This window comes from Chiloscyllium plagiosum, unplaced genomic scaffold (genome assembly GCF_037043375.1).
Source record: "Chiloscyllium plagiosum isolate Xiang-an unplaced genomic scaffold, Cpla_swu_hap1 HiC_scaffold_27, whole genome shotgun sequence".
In the NCBI taxonomy this organism is placed as follows: Eukaryota; Metazoa; Chordata; class Chondrichthyes; order Orectolobiformes; family Hemiscylliidae; genus Chiloscyllium; species Chiloscyllium plagiosum.
In genome coordinates, this window is record NW_028270165.1 from 16,668,643 (window position 1) to 16,688,292 (window position 19,650).

Genomic DNA, 19,650 nt, shown 5'->3' on the forward strand with positions numbered 1-19,650 from the left:
ATAACCCATAGTGCCCAGGGATGTGCTGGTTAGGGTGGATTGGCTATGCTAAATTACCCATAGTGCCCCGGGATGGGCAGGTTAGGGTGGATGAGCCGTGGGAAATACAGAGTAAGGGGGTGGGTATGGGTGAGATGCTCTTCAGAATGCCAGTGTGGAATAGATGGGCCGAATGGCCTGCTTCCACATTGTCAGGATTCTATGACACCCCCCCCAAAAAAGGAGCATTTTATCGGCATCTATCCTGTCAAGCCACTTTCAGAATTCTACTGGTTTCAATAAGATCACTTCCGATTCAGAGAGGTATACAGCACAGAAACAGATCCTTCGGTCCAACTCGTCCATGCTGACCAGGTTTCCCAAACTAAACTAGTCCCACTTGCCTGCATTTGGCCCATATCCCTCTAAACCTTTCTATTCATGCACCCATCTGAATGTCGTTTAAATGTTGTAACTGTACCTGCATCTACCACTTCCTCAGCAAGTTCATTCCACACACAAACCACCCTCTGTCAAAACGTTGCCCCTCGGGTTCCTTTTAAATCTCTCTCCTCTCACCTTGAAAGAATATGCCCCCTAGTTTTGAGCTCCCGACGCGAAGGAAGAACTGTATTCAGTCCTGATTAATCTTTACCAAACCCTCTCTAACAGTCTCCTTCCTATTACAGGGCCACCAGAACTGTACCCAGTACTCTAAACCACTCTGCCTACCAGTGATACAACTTTCAAAGAACTATGTACCTAACCCCCCACCCCATGTCTCGGGTTTGGAGAGATAAGGGCCGGGTGCTGGCAGGTGGGACTAGATTGGGTTGGGATATCTGGTCGGTGTGGATAGATTGGACCAAAGGGTCTGTTTCCATGCTGTATATCTCTATGACTCTATGTCTCTCTCTTTTACAATATGACCCAGGGTGCTACAATTAACTGCACTTCCTTGTTTTAGTAAAACATAAACCCTTGCGTTCATACCTATCTCATACACACATATACCAAGCCTCTCACAGACATATACTCTATCACACTCACACTTTACGAAACGTGCGCGCGCGCCCACGCACACACACGCGCACACACACGGGGTGAATTTGTATTGGCAGAATATTTGCAGATACATTCAATTTTGCTTAAAAAGCGCACTGTCTGCAGGCACTCAATCCATGTAATATTTTATAAATTCCTACTTGGGAAATAGGATCCCAACCTTGAATTAGACAGGTTCTGACAGACTCGAACCTCACACCTTTAAGGCATTGTCTGAGCTGAGATGTGACTTTTTTAAAAAATCAAACCTTAGATCATCTCAAGAACATGACTTGAAAGATGTTCAATGATTTACATACGAACAAACTGAAACCTGCAACCCATTCTAAAAGATGAAAGACTTAACAGCAATCTAGGTTTCTTCAATATATCCATGACATAGTGATCTTTCGCTATAAAATGTAATGTCTTTCAATCCTGCTCCACAGCTACCCAATGAAGGTGCAGCACTCCAAAAGCTGGTGCTTTCAAATAAACTTGGTGTTGTGTGAGTTTTTAAATTTTACCCACCCCAGTCCAAAACCGGCACCTCCACATCTAGTGAACACAGCCCAAACGTCCCAGTGCTGCCAGGAAACTTTACAATGCTGATGAAATGACGCAGTACCTGCACTCCTGAAAAATTTACAATTTCTAACAATACTACCTACTCATTCACTGCTCCATCTGATACATGACATTGGAAACTCAGTGCAGGAGGCTGAAAGAAATGAGCAGCTTTAAAACAAAAACCTCTTGGAGCTCAAAACTTTCAATGAGAGTCTGAGCCCGGCAGTAAGTTCAGGTAACCTTTATTGCGATCCAGCTTTGTTACAGCTTCAGATCCCCCCAGCAAAAAGGCAGAGAAAAAGTAGCTACTTTTCAAACAGCTCAAGACCGAAGTGCGCACACATACCCCCACAACCACACTTTCCTTAGTCTTGGTCACCACCGAGTTCTCCCTTTGTAATTGGATTCTTGGTACAGCCTTAACCTGTGGGAAGTATTGTCTCACTCAGTAATTTCAACCTGTATCCTGTATTCAAGTAAGTTGGACAGGCAGTATCGAGTCAACAACACTGCTGTGGGTCTGGAGTCATGTGTAGACCAGCCTGGGTAAAGGATGCAGCTGGAACGACTGAGTGAATCCTTTCCCACAACAGCAGTTTCCTCCCCTAAAAAGGATGTGAGTGAATCAAATGGGGGTTTTCTCCACCCCGCAAAAAATGGTTTCATCGTTAGATTCTGAACTCCAGTTTCTGACCAAATTCCAATTCCGCCATCTGCCGTGGCCGGATTCGAACCCAGCAGTCTCGAAACTGGGTTGATAGTCCAGTCGATAATGGCATTTGGCCGTCGCCGCTTCAGTGCGTCCACAGTAGGGAGGAGCAGGTGAAGCCCTTCCCGTACTGAGAGTAGGTGAACGGCCTCTCCCTGGTGTGGAGACACTGGTGGGTCAGCAGCTTAATCGAGCAGGTGAACCCCTTCCTGCACTCGGGGCCCCTGAAGGGCCTCTCTCCACTAGTGGAGCTGCTCGTGCCTCTGCAGGTGGATCACCTGACTGAACCCCTCCTCACACTCGGGGCAGCTGAAAGGCCTCTCCCCTGTGTGGACCCGCTGGTGGGTCAGTAGGTTGGAGGAATTGCTGAAGGCCTTCACGCAGACAGGACAGGGGAATGGCCTCTCCCCCGTGTGGACCCGCCGGTGGGTCAGCAGGTTGGAGGAATTGCTGAAGGCCTTCCCGCACTCTGTACAGGGGAACAGCCTCTGCCCGATGTGGATCCGCTGGTGCCTCAGCAGGGCAGAAGCCTGGGTAAAGTCCTTCCCGCACTTGGGACATCTGAACGGCCTCTCCCCCATGTGGACCCGCCGGTGGGTCAGCAGGGCGGAGGAATTGCTGAAGGCCTTCCCGCACTCGGGACAGCGGAAGGGCCTCTCCCTCGTGTGAATCCGCTGGTGTCTCAGCAGGGTGGAGGAATCGCTGAAGCCTTTCCCGCAGACATAGCAGGAGAATGGCTTCTCCCCGGTGTGGCTGCGCCGATGAGTCTCCAGGACAGACGGGACATGGAAACCTTTCCCACAGTCGCCACACTTCCACGGTTTCTCTACGAGGCAGGATTCCTTGGGTTTCTCCATGGCCAACGCTTCAGCCACACACAAACGCGTGTGGAGCCCCTCCCCACCGTGAATTTCTTTTTCCAGGCCGTATAACTGCTTCAGGTTCCACACTCAGTGCACTGCAACAGTAGGGTCTCTCATCCAGTCCCACTGATGCTGAAAACGTACTCAAACAGGAACCAAAAAGCTTTGCTCCTTCTCACAGAATCATAGTTGGAAAATTGTTGTCGTCCGATGGATTGAGTGACTGTCAGACATTGATGTCAAAGTGAGGACTGCAGACAATGGAGAGCCCTTCATCTGTTGATTTTGAAACTTCTGTCTTCAGATCGTCCAATACTCTGTTAAAAAGAGATTACAAAAGTCATCATTGTCAGTGCAGGGTAGAAATTCAGAACAAGGAATTCTACTTTCTGTGGAATATTCTTTTCTTTTGTTATTCCACAAAATTGAAAGCACCATCCCACTCTCTCTCCCCCTCTGTTCTCACGCCGCTCTAACTAATTCCCCTGAAGGTGCTGATTCAGGATCTTACAGGGGCAGAAAAAGCAAAAACATCAAGACTAATGTCAAGATAAATCCACCTGAAAGTGAATATCTTTCACAACACTGGGATACTGCTGAGAGCGAGCAGGTCTGCCCCTCAGGTCCCCATTAAATCATTCCCCTCTCAGCTCAAACATTTGCCCTCTCGTTCTGGACTCCCATACCCAGGGGAAAAGACCTTGGATATTCACCCAATCCATGCCCCTTATGAACATCCCAATCCTCCGATTTCCCATCCATCTTTGCTATGTTATACCTTTTCCCTTTTGTCTTTACATGGTCCTTAACTTCCCTCGTCAGCCACAGCCAGCCCTGCCTCTCCTTAGGACCTTTCTTCCTTTCTGGAATGAACTGATCCTGCATCTTCTGCATTATACCCAGAAATACCTGCCATTGTTCCTCCACTGCCATCCTTGCTAGGGGATTGCACCATTGAACATTGGCCAGCTCCTCCCTCATACCTCCATAGCTTCCCTTATTCAACTGAAATATTGTCACTTCCGATTCTACCCTCTCCCTTTCAAACTGCAGATTAAAGTTTATTGTATTGTGGTCACCACCTCCTAATGGCTCCTTTACTTCGGGGTCCCTGATCAAATCCGATTTGTTGCACAACACCTGGTAGGCTCCAGCACAAGCTGGTCTAAGAATCCATCTCAGAGGCCCTCCACAAACTCCCTATCTTGGGGTCAAGTACCATCCTGATTCTCCCAGTCTACCTGCATGTTGAAATCCCCCATAACAACTGTACTAATATCTTTGCGACAGGCCAATTTCAGCTCCTTATTCAACTTACACACTACATCCAGGCTACTGTTTGGGGGCCTGTAGATAACTCCCATTAGGGTCTTTCTACCCTTAGAATTTCTCAGTTCTCGCCATACTGACTCTACATCCCCTGATTCTAGATCCCCCCATGCAAGGGACTGAATATCATTCCTTACCAACAGGGCTACCCCACCCCCTCTGCCAGTTAGTCTGTCCTTATGATAGCACGTATACTCTTGAATATTCATTTCCCAGGCTCTGTCCACTTGAAGCCACATCTCAGTTATCCCCACATCATCGTAACTGCCAATTTCCAAATGAGCCTCAAGCTCATCCACTTTATTTCTAATGCTTCGTGCATTCATATTTAATATTTTTTAATTTGTTACTCCCCTCACCCTTCCTATCAATCCCTATTTCACTTGACCTTACAGCATGATCCTTTTCTTTTGAGTTTTCTGCTCCATTGATTCCATTGTCTTTCTTGACTTGCAGTGGCAAACCTACCTGCCAGAATGCTGGTCCCCCACCTATTAAGGTGCAACCCATCCCTCTTGTATAATTTATTCTTACCCCTAAACATCAGCCTCTCATGCTCCAGGGAAAATATCTCTGGCCTATTCAGCCTCCCCCTGTAGCTCAAACCCTCCAACTCTGGCAACAGCCTTGTAAATCTTTTCCAACTCCTGTCAAAGTTTCACAACATCTTTCCTCTCGCAGAGAGACCAGAACTGAATCGGGTATTCCAAATGTGGTCTCACCAATGTCCTGTACAGCTGCAACATGACCTCCCAACCCCTGTACTTAATGCTCTGACCAATAAAGGAAAGCATCCCAAACGCTTTCTTCACTATCTTACTGAGACTCTGCTCTCAAGGAACTATGAACCTGCACTCCAAGGTCTCTTCGTTCTACAACTTAACATTTGGATAAGTACATGAATAGGAAAGGTTCGGAGGGATATGGCCTATTCTAGGTGGGACTAGCTTAGTTTCTGATTATAGTCAGCATGGACTAGTTGGACTGAAGGGTCTGTTTCTGTGCTGTCTGACTAACTATTCTGGACTGGTCTTGAAACCATTTTCTTGCCTTCCCCCACAAACATCCACTTCTTCGTTGTTCCAAAATCAGATGAGTTCAGCCTTGAATATATTCAATGACCCTCTAACTGCAGGGAGACATCCCCACTTCTGAACTCAATTCCTCTTGCTAATATACCACTTGCCTTGCTGATTGCTTGCTGCACCTGTCTGACAACTGGCAGTGACTGGTGTAGGAGGACGCTGAGGCCCCTTTGCACATCCACACATCATTCCTGAAGAAGAGCTGGTACCTGAAACATCAACTCTCCTGCTCCTTGGATGCTGTCTGACCTGCTGTGCTTTTCCAGCACCACATTTTTGACTCTGATCTCCAGCATCGGAAATTCACCTCCTTTCTGCTTTTTTTTTCCACAGCAAAGGCTGTAACTTTACATTGTGGCACTCCATTTGCCATATGTTTGCCAACTGTGGTCTTCTCTACATCGTGGAGACTGAGCATAAACTTGGGGAATGGTTCGCCGAGCATCGCAGCTGGGTCCACAGAAGCCGACTGAACCTCCCAGTTGCCACTCATTTTAATTCCCCTTCCCAATATGACCATCTTTGGCCTCTTCCATTGCCACAACAAAGCAAACTGCAAATTGGAGGAACAACACCTCATCTTGTGCATGGGCAGCCTGCAGCCCTGAGGATCAACATTGAGTTCTCCAATTTCAAATCACCTCCCTTCACCACTATGGAAAAAGGGGGTGAGAAAAGAGAGTACCATGCTCAGAGATGTTGGACAGGAGAAGGACATTGCAGTCTGGGGTGAAGCTCAATCTTCATTCAGAGAGAGAGAGAGGGGAGCAATAGCAGCTTCAGAAGCTCATGGTCCAACTTCTGCATTTAGACAATGGAGGGGGGGGGCTCTGATAGGCAGGCCGGAGGACAATTCCAACTCTGGACTCCTCCCATGGGTTAAACTTGTATGTCTGATGATCTTGCTCTATGGGTTATTGACTGTGTACATTATACAACTCACGGTGGTGCCTGTTCAGTCGCCCTCTTTCTCCTGACGGCTTGGTGGCATCCCCGCCTCCAACAACTAGGTCAAAGGGTTAGCGGCCGGTGTCTTATTTGTCAGGAACAAAACCCTGGAAAAGGCTTGCCTTGCACTCCGGGTAGAACTCCCTTGCCGGAGGGTCCCTTTGAGACACTTCAACTGGACTTCATTGAGTTGCAGAAATGTCAGTGCTATAAATATGTTTAGCTTATTGTTGATGTTTTTTCTAAGTGGATTGAAGCCTACCCTTCCCCTAACACTGCTGCTGAGACTATGGTGAAGATTTTGCTGAAGGAAATTATTCCCTGCTTCAGTATACCTGCGTGCATTAGCTTGGACAATGGACCGCACTTTGTTGGTAATAGTAATGAAGAACTCTTGATGAAGTACAGATTTGAGACGGTCCAAGGAATTCCTTATGAACTCAACTTGTAAGCCTCTGGTGGTTCATCCCGAAGATTGTACCTTTGGTAGTCTGGAATTTAAAAAAGCTCTTGCAGACAGTTTTAGTTTAATTTTAATCATCCCCTTCATGTAACAGTGATGCTATTAGTACAACATAACACTGATACCTATAAGCCAGCCTCACTGGATTCTAATAACCCAGGAGAGTAGGACATTGTTCTCCCTTCAAGAGCCCTGGCAGGCTACTCTGTTGTACTATCACAAACAGACTACCTTTATAGCTGAAAACGTGTTGCTGGAAAAGCGCAGCAGGTCAGGCAGCATCCAAGGAGCAGGAGAATCGACGTTTCGGGCATGAGCTCCTGCTCCTTGGATGCTGCCTGACCTCCTGCGCTTTTCCAGCAACACATTTTCAGCTCTGATCTCCAGTCCTCACTTACTCCTAGAAGACTACCTTTATACACAAGTTTACAAAGACGATACTGTCACAAACACAAAAAGTTAACAAAAGCACTGCATGTTCTGAACTAGACAGATAATAGTGAAGGACAATAATTCAAGGGAGAAGTCAATTTGTAGCGAGTTTCATTTTGAGGTCAGAATCAAACATTGTTATTAATTTCACAAAGGAACAGCCATGAATGTTATCACTCGGTGTCCTGTTTATACAGATTCACTGATGTTCAGGCAAACGTTCTTAATTGTCTTACTCTCCCTGCCTATTTTCTATTGTGCAGCAAATGTGTTGTATAATTCAAAATTAAACATTTTAGTCAAAATGCTTAAGGATAGGTTTTCCTCCTGCCACCTGTTTGCTGAAGTCTTTTAACTGCAGGGTCATATGCAAATTGCTTTCATGGAACCAGCTATGGGTGTGCATGTTCCACATAACATCTCCTGCCTTGTTGAGACTTGTCTCACCCACTCCTGTAAGACAAAGGGGCCATATACCTCCTGCCCGTATAGACAAACAGCTTGCGTTCCACTGGCCTTATGCGGCAGAAGTAACTATACCCATCTTCATGTACAGAATCCTTCCCTTGCGCATTTATGGGTCCTGTTTCTTTTCAGAATCTCATACTGTCACCAAGACCACTTGCAATAGAGTTAAGGGAGAGCCTAATGGGAACAGAATTCTGAGGACCACTGTCTACCAGATGTACAGCATAGAAACAGGCCCTTTGGTCCAACTCGTCCATGCTGGCAAGATAGCCTAAATCTATCTGGTCCCATTTCCCAACACTTGTAAACCCTTCCTATTCATATATACATCCAGATGCCTTTTAAATTTTGTAATTGTATCAGCCTCCACCACTTCCTCTGGCAGCTCATTCCTTACATGCACTGCCCTCAATATAGGAATTGCCCCTTTTAAATCTTCCCTCCACCCTCACGCTAAACCTGTAGTTCTGGACTTCCCCATCCCAGGGAAAACACCTTGTCTTTTTATCCTATCCATGCCCCTCATGATTTTATAGAAATCTGTTGGGTCACCCCTCAGCCTCTGGCACTCGAAGGAAAACAGCCCAACCCTGTTCAGCTCAAACCCTGCCAACATTCTTGTCAATCTTTTCAGAATCCTTTCAGATTTCACAACATCCTTCCTCTAGAGAGACCAGAACTGCACACAACATTCCAAAAGTGGCCTAACCTGGTGCAGCTACAACATAACTTCCCAACTCATCGACTCAATTAAAAGGATTGAGAAAGTTCTCAAAACCCACAAAACACACTGGAGGAACTTTTGCAGGTCAGCTTGGACATCAGGGCGAGGGCGGGGGCGTGTGAATGAGGGAAGGAAGCTGAATGTGCTGGAGCCAAGGTGGAGGAAGAACAGAGGATGCAAAACCGGCTTGAAGCTGCAATGAGGAATATTGCATGTGCTGTACTTGTACCTGTTGCAGTTACTGGTGGGAATCGGGTGCATTTTAAACATCAAAACAGAAAAAATGTCCAACCCTCCCCCTTTCCAATCTCTATCCTTCAATCCCTCTTCACTGGGGTCATTAAGAAACCTACCTGAGTTTGCGGAGACTGCTCCCTCCCTGAATTCACTCCAGTTGCAACAAAAGAACAGACATCCCCGCCCCCCTTCTCTCCGGCCCTCCCAGGATGAGGAGTTGCCCAGAGGGAGGGAGTGTCACTCAAACTGACAGGGCCACTTCTGCCTTGTGACGTCATTAAAGGGGCGGGGAAAGGTGAAGGTAAAGGGGCGGGGCGAGGTGGACAGCGGGTCCCCTCACTGCACCTGCACGGCCATGCAGCAGACGGGGAGGAGAATCCCTTCCCTTCAGGGAATCCCCACAGTGTGGAAGCAGGCTACCCTGACCCACGGGTCCACACTGACCCTCCCAAGGGTAACCCACCCACACCGCTCTACATTTAACCCTGAATAATACACCTAACCTGCACATCCCTGGATATTATCCGGAATTTGGCATAGCCAATCCGCCTGAACCTGCATATCCCTGGGCACTATGGGCAATTTAGCATCACCAATCCACCCAAACCTGCACAGCACTGGGCACTATGGGTAATATAACATGGCCAATCCACCCTAACCTGCGCATCCCTGGGCACTATGGGTAATTTAGCATGGCCAATCCACCCTAACTTGCACATCCTTGGGCACTATGGGTAATTTAGCATGAACAATCCACCCTAACCTGCACATCACTGGGCACTATGGATAATTTAGAATGACCAACTATGAGTACTTTGGCATGACCAATCCACCCTAACTTGCACATCCCTGGGCACTATGGGTAATTTAGCAGGGTCAACCCACCCTAATCTGGACAAAGTTAAAAACCATAAAACACCAGGTTTTGTCCAACAGGCTTCTTTGGAACCAGAAGCTTTCGGAGTGCTGCTCCTCCATCAAGTGGTTGTGGAGAATACTATCATAAGACACAGAATTTATAGCAAACCATTCTAGTGTCCTGCCACTGAAATGACATATTGAACAAACCTAGATTGTTAAGTTTTTCATCTTTTCAAATGGGTTGCAGGTATCATTACTACGTAAATCCCAAATTGGGCGGCACGGTGGCACAGTGGTTAGCACTGCTGCCTCACAGCGCCAGCAGACCCGGGTTCAATTCCCGCTCCAGGCGACTGACTGTGTGGAGTTTGCACATTCTCCCCGTGTCTGCGTGGGTTTCCTCCGAGTGCTCCGGTTTCCTCCCAAACTCCAAAAATGTGCAGATTAGGTGAATTGGCCACGCTAAATTGCCTGTAGTGTTAGGTGCAGGGGTAAATGTAGGGGAATGGGTCTGGGTGGGTGCGCTTCGGTGGGTCGGTGTGGACTTGTTGGGCCGAAGGGCCTGTTTCCACACTGTAAAGTAATCTAATCTAATCTAAATCTTCTTGTCTGTCACCTTCTCAAGATAACTCAAGGTTTTATAGCAAAATGTGACATCTCAGCTCAGACAATGCATTAAAGGTGTGAGGTCAGAGTCTTCTGTGTCCCGATCTTGAGTCAGACTGATTCTATTTCCAAAGTGGAATTCACAAAATATTGCATGGATTGAGTGCCTGCAGATTGTACACTTTTTGAGCAAAAGAGAACGTATCTGCAAATTTAATTCTGCAGATACACATTCACTGCCATGGACTTCTATGTGTGCGTATGCGCATGAGGGAGGCAGATAGATAGAGAGAGAAAGAGAGAGAGAGAGAGAAAGAGAGAGAGAGAAAGGGGGAGAGAGAGTGGTGCAGGCAGGCTGAGAGAGAGAGAGAGCCGCAGGCAGGCAAAGAGAGAGAGAGAGAGAGAGAGAGAGCCGCAGGCAGGCAGGCAGAGAGAGTGTGTTTGCTAACCACCTCCTTGCCTGGTTGGCCTTTTTCCCTGTCTACAACTTGCTTTCATAGAATCACCTCGCGTACATTGTTATGAATATTGTCTAATAAGAGTAGATGTATTTAGTAGATGAATCAAAACCATCCCAATGGCTGAACAGCTGGACAAGTGGGAAATATTTGCATCAGTTAACCAAAACTCTTCTTTCACTAACTATATTTGATTGGGCCTGATAACCTCTAGTAAACAGGAATTTTAGTTTAATACATTTTTTTATGCACAGGTCAACCACTCTAGCTGCTAGGTATGTGCCCATACCCCCATCCATCCTGAACTCGTACCAAGCGAGCCCTTATGGAGTTTGAGCGACTTGAAGCTTTCTTTCCCCCTGCCTTTGGAACTGCTCGATTGGAAATCAAAGTCACCCCGCAGACAATCCTGTGCTTGGCTCAGTTCACTGTTGTGGCCCTCCCCTTCAGCGATCTCCCAGATGCCGAGATTTCCCCTTCCTGATGAAACTCCTGATGATGATTCCCCTTCCCTGGCGCCTCTGCCCCTGTCCTTACTGAACCCGAGGACTAACAGTCCGATCTCCAAGCACCAACTCCTGACAATGCCCCTGGCTCTGGGTATAATCCCCCTTTTGCTGACACCCCCAATCTCCTCTTTTTAATAAAATACGAGGGATTGTGGGAGAATTTGATCAAAATTGACACAAAACTGCGTGGAAGCCATTTTGTCACAAAGCAATGTTTGCAGGAAAATGTAGCCTTTTAACATAATGCTGTCTGAGCCCTGGCTAAGGAATTCTGTTTTGATAGCCTGACCTTGCAGCTGCAGGCTGTCTCTGCTCCTCAGGCCATTAGACTGTGCTGCTTCATAGAATGATGGATTGGTTCTCTCTGTCCCTTATTAGTAATTCGAGCCTAGCTGAACCTACAGTTTAAGAAACTTTTAGTTTTGCAGGCATTTGGAAGTGTAGGTCTGGACAATGTGTGTGAAACTTACAACTGCCCCTCAGTTGCATAATTAATGGAGAGTGGGTCTTGTGTTTTAGCATAAAACTTGTAACATTCTGTATTTTATTAGAATATGTCAGACTTTGTTTTGAACTAAGAGGTATTCCCTATGGCAATGAATAAAGCTAGTTAATTACTCAAGGTCTCCTCTCCTGACTGCTTTAAACGATTTGACACACGAGTTACTTTGCCCCAACAATACTAATAGTTACATTGAAGGGAGAGAGAATTCCTCAAGTAGGACCCTATCAGAATCCTGGGAGACGCCTATTTCTGGTTTACTTCCTAATGAACAAACATTAAGCATTTATTTATTTCTGATTTTGTTTCATTTTTCTTGTTTGATTCCCTGCTCTGACTACACTCTGTGTCTGGATGGGTGACAGGCTGAGATTGTGGGTTGGCTTTCAATTGACTGAATGTTTTCTTGTTCTGGAAGCTGTAAAAGAGGCGTGAAAGCTTCAGCAGAAGTCCAGAAAGCTGAGAACAGACCAACATCTTACTCTGTGGGAACAGGGAGATCAGAGGACAGAGAAATCAGGCCCTGAAACCCAAGCTGACACCAGACTACCGTATGCTCAGTGCTTTGGTGAGCAGTGACAACCCTCTGCCTTTACCTCGCTTCCCATCTGACTCCCTCCTCAATATTCAGGATCCAATCCTTGCCATCCTGAAGCCATGTCTCTGTGAGGAGTCTCAGATCATAATTATTCACTTCAATGTGTGCAGTCAATTCATTCACTTTTGTTACAATGTGGCACACGTTCAGACTCACGATGTATCGTTTCAGTTTTTGTGACATTAGTATCCAGTTTCGATTGCTGGTACATTTATCCTCCTTGTCCCTTTCTATTGTTCTCTGATGTTCATTTTCCACATCACGACATTGCTCACCAGCCTTGATTTGGATTGGCCATGCTAAATTGGCCACAGTGTCCAGGGATGTGCAGGTTAGGTGGGTTAGCCATGGGAAATGCAGGGTTATAGTTCCATAGTAATACAAGAAGGAATAGGCCATTTAACCCATCCAGCCTGCTCCACCATTCATTAAGATCAGGACTGATCTATCCATTATCTGAGCTTCTCCTCCCTGCATTGTACCAGCTCCCCTTAATTCCCAGACTCATCAGAGACACTTGCAGCTGTACTGCTACCTGATAAACAAATTCTTTCCTTGCATGGGAATATCCTTCTCTTTGCAAGGACCTATTGTACACATCAGCTACTGACCAACACTGTCCAGACACTACGTCGCTGGGCAAAGTGACTTCGTTGCTCAATATCCTGCAATTAACGGTTTGCTAATTGTTAAATGACTGTACCCTATATAATCACATAACTCTCTGTTTCTCATCGGAGTGACTTGTGAGTATTAGGTCGACTTGGCTCTCCCCGTGAGCTCCCGAATAAACAGTCAATAACTCACGGTTTGTGTGTCATGATTACTTATCTAATACTTATCGGACTACTACGAGCAAGTCACCCACAGCATAATCCACTTCCATCCCCAACATGGATCAAGACACCATCCTTTTTTGCCAGACAAGTAAATGTCTCAAGCTCAGGAAACAAAGCCTGTCAAACATTAATATAAACAGATCTAAACCAATCTTTTCCAGAGTCTGTCCCTTCACCTCGATTGACTTTCTTTTACCCGCAGCTCCTACAAACCAACAGCTGAACCCAAGGATGAGAAAAGAAATGGGAAACGGGGCGAGAAAAGAGAGTGCGGTACTCCCAGATGTTAAACAGAGGAAGGAAGTTGCAGTCTGGACTGAAGCTCAATCTTCATTCAGAGAGAGAGGAGCAACAACAACTTCAGAAGCTCATGATCGAACTTCCGCATTCAGACAATGGCGGAGGTATTAATTGACAGGAGGACCAGACTCCTTCCGGTCCTCCTGGGATTCCCAAAGGTTGGTCTCTCCGTCCATCAGAACGACGAGGGGCGGGGCTCCATTCCGATCTCACACATGCGCACCATGAACATTGCTCACAGCCGATAGAGCAGTAACTGGCCACATGGGATTGTGGGTACTCCATCAGCCATGAAAGAGATGAAATCAAGAGTCCCAAATGCCGTCTTAACCGTCCTTTTTCTTTTTTTATTTTATTAAACTAATTACAAAATCAGTTTACAACAAACAAACAGTTGCATGTCCAGCTGCATACATGAGACAGCAATTTTACAAGGGAGAGGAGCAAAACCGTCCTTTTTCATGTGTTCCTGACGTACTCGCCTGGAGCCAATCTTTCATCGATGTTCAATTGATCCACTGAGTGAAACACTACAGGTGTTTAACTCGAAATTCTATTTCCAAGTCAGTCTCAGTTGATCGCTCTTTATCCGTCCTCAAATAAGGACCAAATCAAAGCCCGACGTCTGTTCCACTTGAACGTCTATTTTTTTTAGTTTGCAGATTCCAACCATTTATTAAAAGTTATTCATGGTACATGAGCATTGCTGACTGGCCAGCATTTAGTTCCGCTTGAAAAGGTAATGGTGACCTGCCTTCTTCAACTGCTGTGGTCCACACGCTGTACGGTGACCCATAATGTCCTTACGGAATGTATTCCAGGATTTAGACCCAGCAACACTGAAGGAACAGCAATATATTTACAAGTCAATATGGTGAGTGGCTTGGAGGGTACTTGCAAAACGTTGTGTTCCCAAGTATCTGTTGCCTGATCCTTCTAGATGGAAGTGGTTGTTGGTTTGGAAGGTATTTTCTAAGGATCTTTGGTGAATTTCAGTGTTGTGTCTTGTAGATCATACACACTACTGCTTCTGAACAGTGGGGCAGAGGGAGTGGATGTATGTGGAGATGGTGCCAATCAAGCAGGCGACTTTGTCCTGGATGGTATCAAGCTTTTTGAATGTTGTTGAAGCTGCACCCAGGCAAGCTGGGGGGGGGGGGGGAGTATTCCATTACACTGCAGACTTGTGATTTGTAGAAGATGGGCAGGGTTTGGGGAGTTTCTTGCCACAATATTCCTGACCTGTTGCCTGCTCTTTGTTGCCATTGTGTCTGTTGTTAGTCAAGTTGAGTTTCTGGTCAATGGTAAACCCCAAAGACATTGATAGTGGGATATTCAACACTGTTGAATATCACGGGGCAGTGGTCAGATTATCTCTTTTGGGGATGAGTCATTGTTTGGCATTGGCATGGCATACATGTTACTTGCCATTCATCAGCCCATTGGATATTGTTAAGATCTTGTTGCATTTCAAACTGAACTGCTTTAGTTTGTGAGGAGTTGTGAACCATGCTGAACATTGTGCAATTATTGGCGAATATCTCCACCTCTGACCTTATGATGGAGGAAGGTCACTGATGAAGATGGTTGAGCCTAAGACACTACCCTGTGAATTCCTGCAGAGACGTCCTGGAACTGAGATGACTGACCTCCAACAACCACAGCCATCTCTCTATGTGCCAGGTATACCTTAACAATTAAGATACACAACAATTATTTTAAAACAAATTGAAGGAATACATACGAGACACCCCTCTTCCGGGAGACTCCAGTGAAAGTTTTTCTGTTCCAGAAACAACCTAAATGTTGACTGTCATCAACCTTTTTGATGTTGGCCAGCCACAGCTCTCCCTGTTTATTCCCCCCCATCACCCACAGCTCCCACTGTCTATTCTCCCCCACCATCCACAGCGCCCCTTGTCTATTCTCTCTACATCCCCAGCTTCTTGTCCATTCTCCCTCTATACTCCAAACACCCTGTCCATTCTCTCTCACGTAACTCTCTGCAACCCTGTCATTTCATTCCTCACCCTCTGCCCCCATCTATTCTCACTCACCACACCCTCTGTCCCATTTCTATTCTTCCAGGTCCCCACCATCTCCTCTCCATCCATTCTCTCTCCCTCCCCCCACCTTCTGCCATCCCCGCCCATTCTCTCTCCCCTGTTGTGGTGAAAAACACCAGGCTCGGAGTCAGAATTGGGGTTCAATGACAGAGTTTATTGCACAAGGAAATACCGGGGCTCCGGGGAGAGATTTTTTTTTTTATTTCAAAAATATACTTTATTCATATATATTTAATCTATACAATTGGACATGTCATCATTCTGTAAACATCCATTTCTTTACGTATCGAAACAGGGTAATCATTCTCTCTCCACCACACCCGCTGCCCCCATCTATTCTCTCACCATACCCTCTGTCCCATTTCTATTCTTCCAGGCCTCCACCATCTCCTCTCTATGCATTCTCTCTCTCTCTCCCTCCCCCCAACATCTGCCTTCCCCGCCCATTCTTTCTCCCCTGTTGTGGGGAAAAACACCAAGCTCGGATTCAGAATTGAGGTTCAATGACAGAATTTATTGCACAAGGTAATAATGTGGCTCCGGGGAGAGATAGACACCAACAGCACAGTGTCAGCTGCAAGACTTCTCTCGACCCGGAGCACACGTCAAGAAACTTTTATACATCTTGTGATACAATCGGTCAGGGATGAGATTATTGTCTTTGTAACATGATTTGTTTATGGTAATCATTGTAGAATCGTTGATAGTTTCGGTACAGTCTTTGTCAGTTCAGGCACAGCCTTTGTTAATTTCTGCACAGTCGTTGTCAGTTTCAGTGCAGACATTGTCCATTTCAATGTCTGCATGGAAATCCTTTGTTGTAGTAATGGGCGCTAATTGCTCTTCCTGAGAAGGAGGATTCCTGCAGCCCTGGCTATTAGCATTTGGTATTGAGTCTGTATCATGCTGTTAGCACTCCTATAAGAGGTGTTGGCCGGACCCACACACTTCGGCGGGCAGTGTTCATTACTCATGTGTATTCTCTCCCCCATCCGCCTTAAACTAATCACCTGGGTTGTGAGTCCATTGTGCTGGCATTCTGGTGGCCCCAGGCAGTGTCTGTATCAGCTCTGCTGTTTCTCTCCGTATTGTGATCCGGTGGCCATCTTGTGTGTCAAGTTGGCCAACTGATGGCTCAGTGATCATCTTGTGTATCCGTGTGCCTAGTATCACCCTGCCCTGTGCCATCTCCCACTTCTCCGCCACGCCCAAACTCTCTCCCCCGCCCAATCTCTCTATCAACCCCACTTATTCTCTCTCTCTCTGTCCCTCACTCACAGTTTCTCTCTATCCCCTCCATTTTCTCCCTCTCTGTCCCCCATCCATTCTGTCTCTTTTCTCCCCAGCCCCGACCACACCCGTCCTTTCTCATGCCTCGAACCAGCTTTGACCGCTGTATCAAGCCCTTCAAAAGGACACACACACAGAGAAAATGGATGGTGATGACTCTATCTGGGAGTTGGGAGGGGTGAAAAATGGCTGGTCTTCAAAATTGAGAATACCTAAAATGATATCTTCAGAAACATCGTTAAAGTCCGAAAGCACATTTAAGTTTTTCAAAGAGCTGCTGAAGTCTTTCTAAAACTTTCACTGAAATAAGCACAGTCAGGCCACAGCTCAGGAGAGGCTGGGAGGTGTGAATGGGCGAAAGTGAGGACTGCAGGTGCTGGAGATTAGAGTGGTGCTGGAAAAGCACAGCAAGTCAGGCAGCATTCAAGGCTTTTGTCTGAAACGTCGATTTTCCTGCTCCCTTGGATGCTGCCTGACCTGCTGTGCATTTCCAGCAGCACTCTGATCTTGACTGTAAAGGGTGAATGGCCTAATGAAGTTGTTCCAACTATCTAGAAATAGCGTCACAGAGCACAGAAACATACCCTTCGGTCTATGCCGACCAGATATCCTGAATTAATCTAGTGACCCATTTCCCAGTATTTGCCCCTTTTCCCTCCGAATCTGTCCTATACATATCCCCATCCAGATGCATTTTAAATATTATCATTGTACTAGCCTTCACCACTTCCTCTGGCTGATACGCACCACCGTCTGTTCAAAAAGGTTACCCCTCAGAAACCTTTCCCCTCTCACCCTAAATCCATGCCCTCCAGTTCTGGACTCGCGCAACGTGGAGAAAAGACATACAAAAGTTGAGCATCCAGACAGAATGCAAAAGCAATGAACTGTCGAACCACAGCGAAAAAACAAATTGTAGCTCGACCCCTTTTTTGTCCTATTGGCATTTGGACTCTTAAAATCTGACAGGAACACCAGCATCCCCATTTTTTTTTTATTTCAAAAATATACTTTATTCATATATATTTAATCTATACAATTGGACATGTCATCATTCTGTAAACATTCCATTTCTTTGTGCGTCGAAACAGGGTGATCATTCATATTCACAGGTTGGTGCGATTACATTGAGCTGAGGCGCCAGCGGAGCCCAAATGACTGCGCGGGCCCCCTGTTCTTCTTAGGCAGGCAGATGTTAGACGGTGGTCTTTCCCCACCGCGCCTTGGCGGCAGCTGCCCCAAGCTTCAGCGCGTCCCTCAACACGTAGTCCTGGACCTTGGAATGTGCCAGTCTGCAACACTCAGTCGGGGTCAACTCCTTCAGCTGGAAGATCAACAGATTTCGGACCACCCAGAGAGCGTCCTTCACCGAGTTGATGATCCTCCAGGCGCAGTTGATGTTCGTCTCGGTGTGCGTCCCGGGAAACAGACCGTAGAGCACGGAGTCCCGCGTCACGGCGCTGCTCGGGACGAACCTCGACAGACACCACTGCATTCCTCTCCAGACTTCCTCTGCATAGGCACATTCCAGAAGGAGGTGTGTGACAGTCTCGTCCCCCCCGCAGCCGCTTCGAGGGCAGCGTGCGGTGCGGCAGAGAGTCCGGGCGTGCATAAATGATCTCACAGGCAGAGCCCTTCTCACCACCAGCCAAGCCATGTCTTGGTGCTTGTTGGAAAGTTCTGGCGATGAGGCATTCTGCCAAATGGCTTTGACAGTCTGCTCAGGGAACCGCTCGACAGGATCCGCCCTCTCCTTTTCCCGAAGGGTCTCAAGGACACTACGTGCTGACCACTTCCTGATGGACTTGTGGTCAAAGGTGTTTTTCTTGATAAATTTCTCCACGAAGGACAGGTGGTACGGAACGGTCCAACTACTCAGAGCGTTCCGCGGCAGCGAGGCCAGGCCCATCCTTCGCAACACCGGGGACAGGTAGAACCTCAGTGCGTAGTGACACTTGGTGTTTCCGTACCGGGGATCCACGCACAGCTTGATGCAGCCACACACAAAGGTGGCCATCAGGGTGAGGGTTGCATTGGGTGTGTTTTTTCCCCCATTGCACCGGTCTTTGTACATTACATCTCTTCGGACCCGGTCCATTTTTGATCTCCACACGAAGTGGAAGATGGCCTGGGTGACTGCGGCGGCACAGGTTCTGGGGATAGGCCAGACCTGTGCCACGTATAACAATACTGAGAGTACCTCACACCTGATGACCAGGTTCTTACCCGCGATGGAGAGCGACCGTTGCTCCCATCTGCCCAGTTTCTGTCTCACCTTCCTGATCCGCTCCTCCCAGGTCTTGGCGCACGCCCCAGCCCCCCCGAACCAAATACCCAGCACCTTCAGGTGGTCAGTCCTGACGGTGAAGGGGATAGAGGATTGGTCGGCCCAGTTCCCGAAGAGCATGGCTTCGCTCTTGCCTCGGTTTACCTTGGCCCCCGAGGCCCGTTCGAACTGGTCACAAATGCACATGAGTCTGTGCACAGACAGCGGATCCGAGCAGAAAACGGCGACGTCATCCATGTACAGGGAGGCCTTAACCTGCAGACCCCCGCTGCCAGGAATAGTCACCCCTTTCAGGCTCGCATCCTTCCTGATGGTCTCGGCAAATGGCTCTATGCAACACACAAACAAGGCAGGAGAGAGAGGGCAGCCCTGCCTGACTCCAGATCTGACTGGGAAGCTATCTGATTCCCACCCATTGATTGAGACTGCACTGACAATGTTGGTGTAGAGCAGTCTGATCCAATTAGCGATTCCCTCCCCGAA

At 47.1% G+C, this 19,650-nt stretch overlaps 1 protein-coding gene across 1 annotated transcript in view; it reads right to left on the reverse strand.

Annotated features, from left to right (window-relative positions):
- LOC148143255 (uncharacterized) overlaps window positions 1-19,650 on the reverse strand; it is a 135,123-nt gene that overhangs the window by 64,153 nt on the left and 51,320 nt on the right. The window lies entirely within an intron of this gene.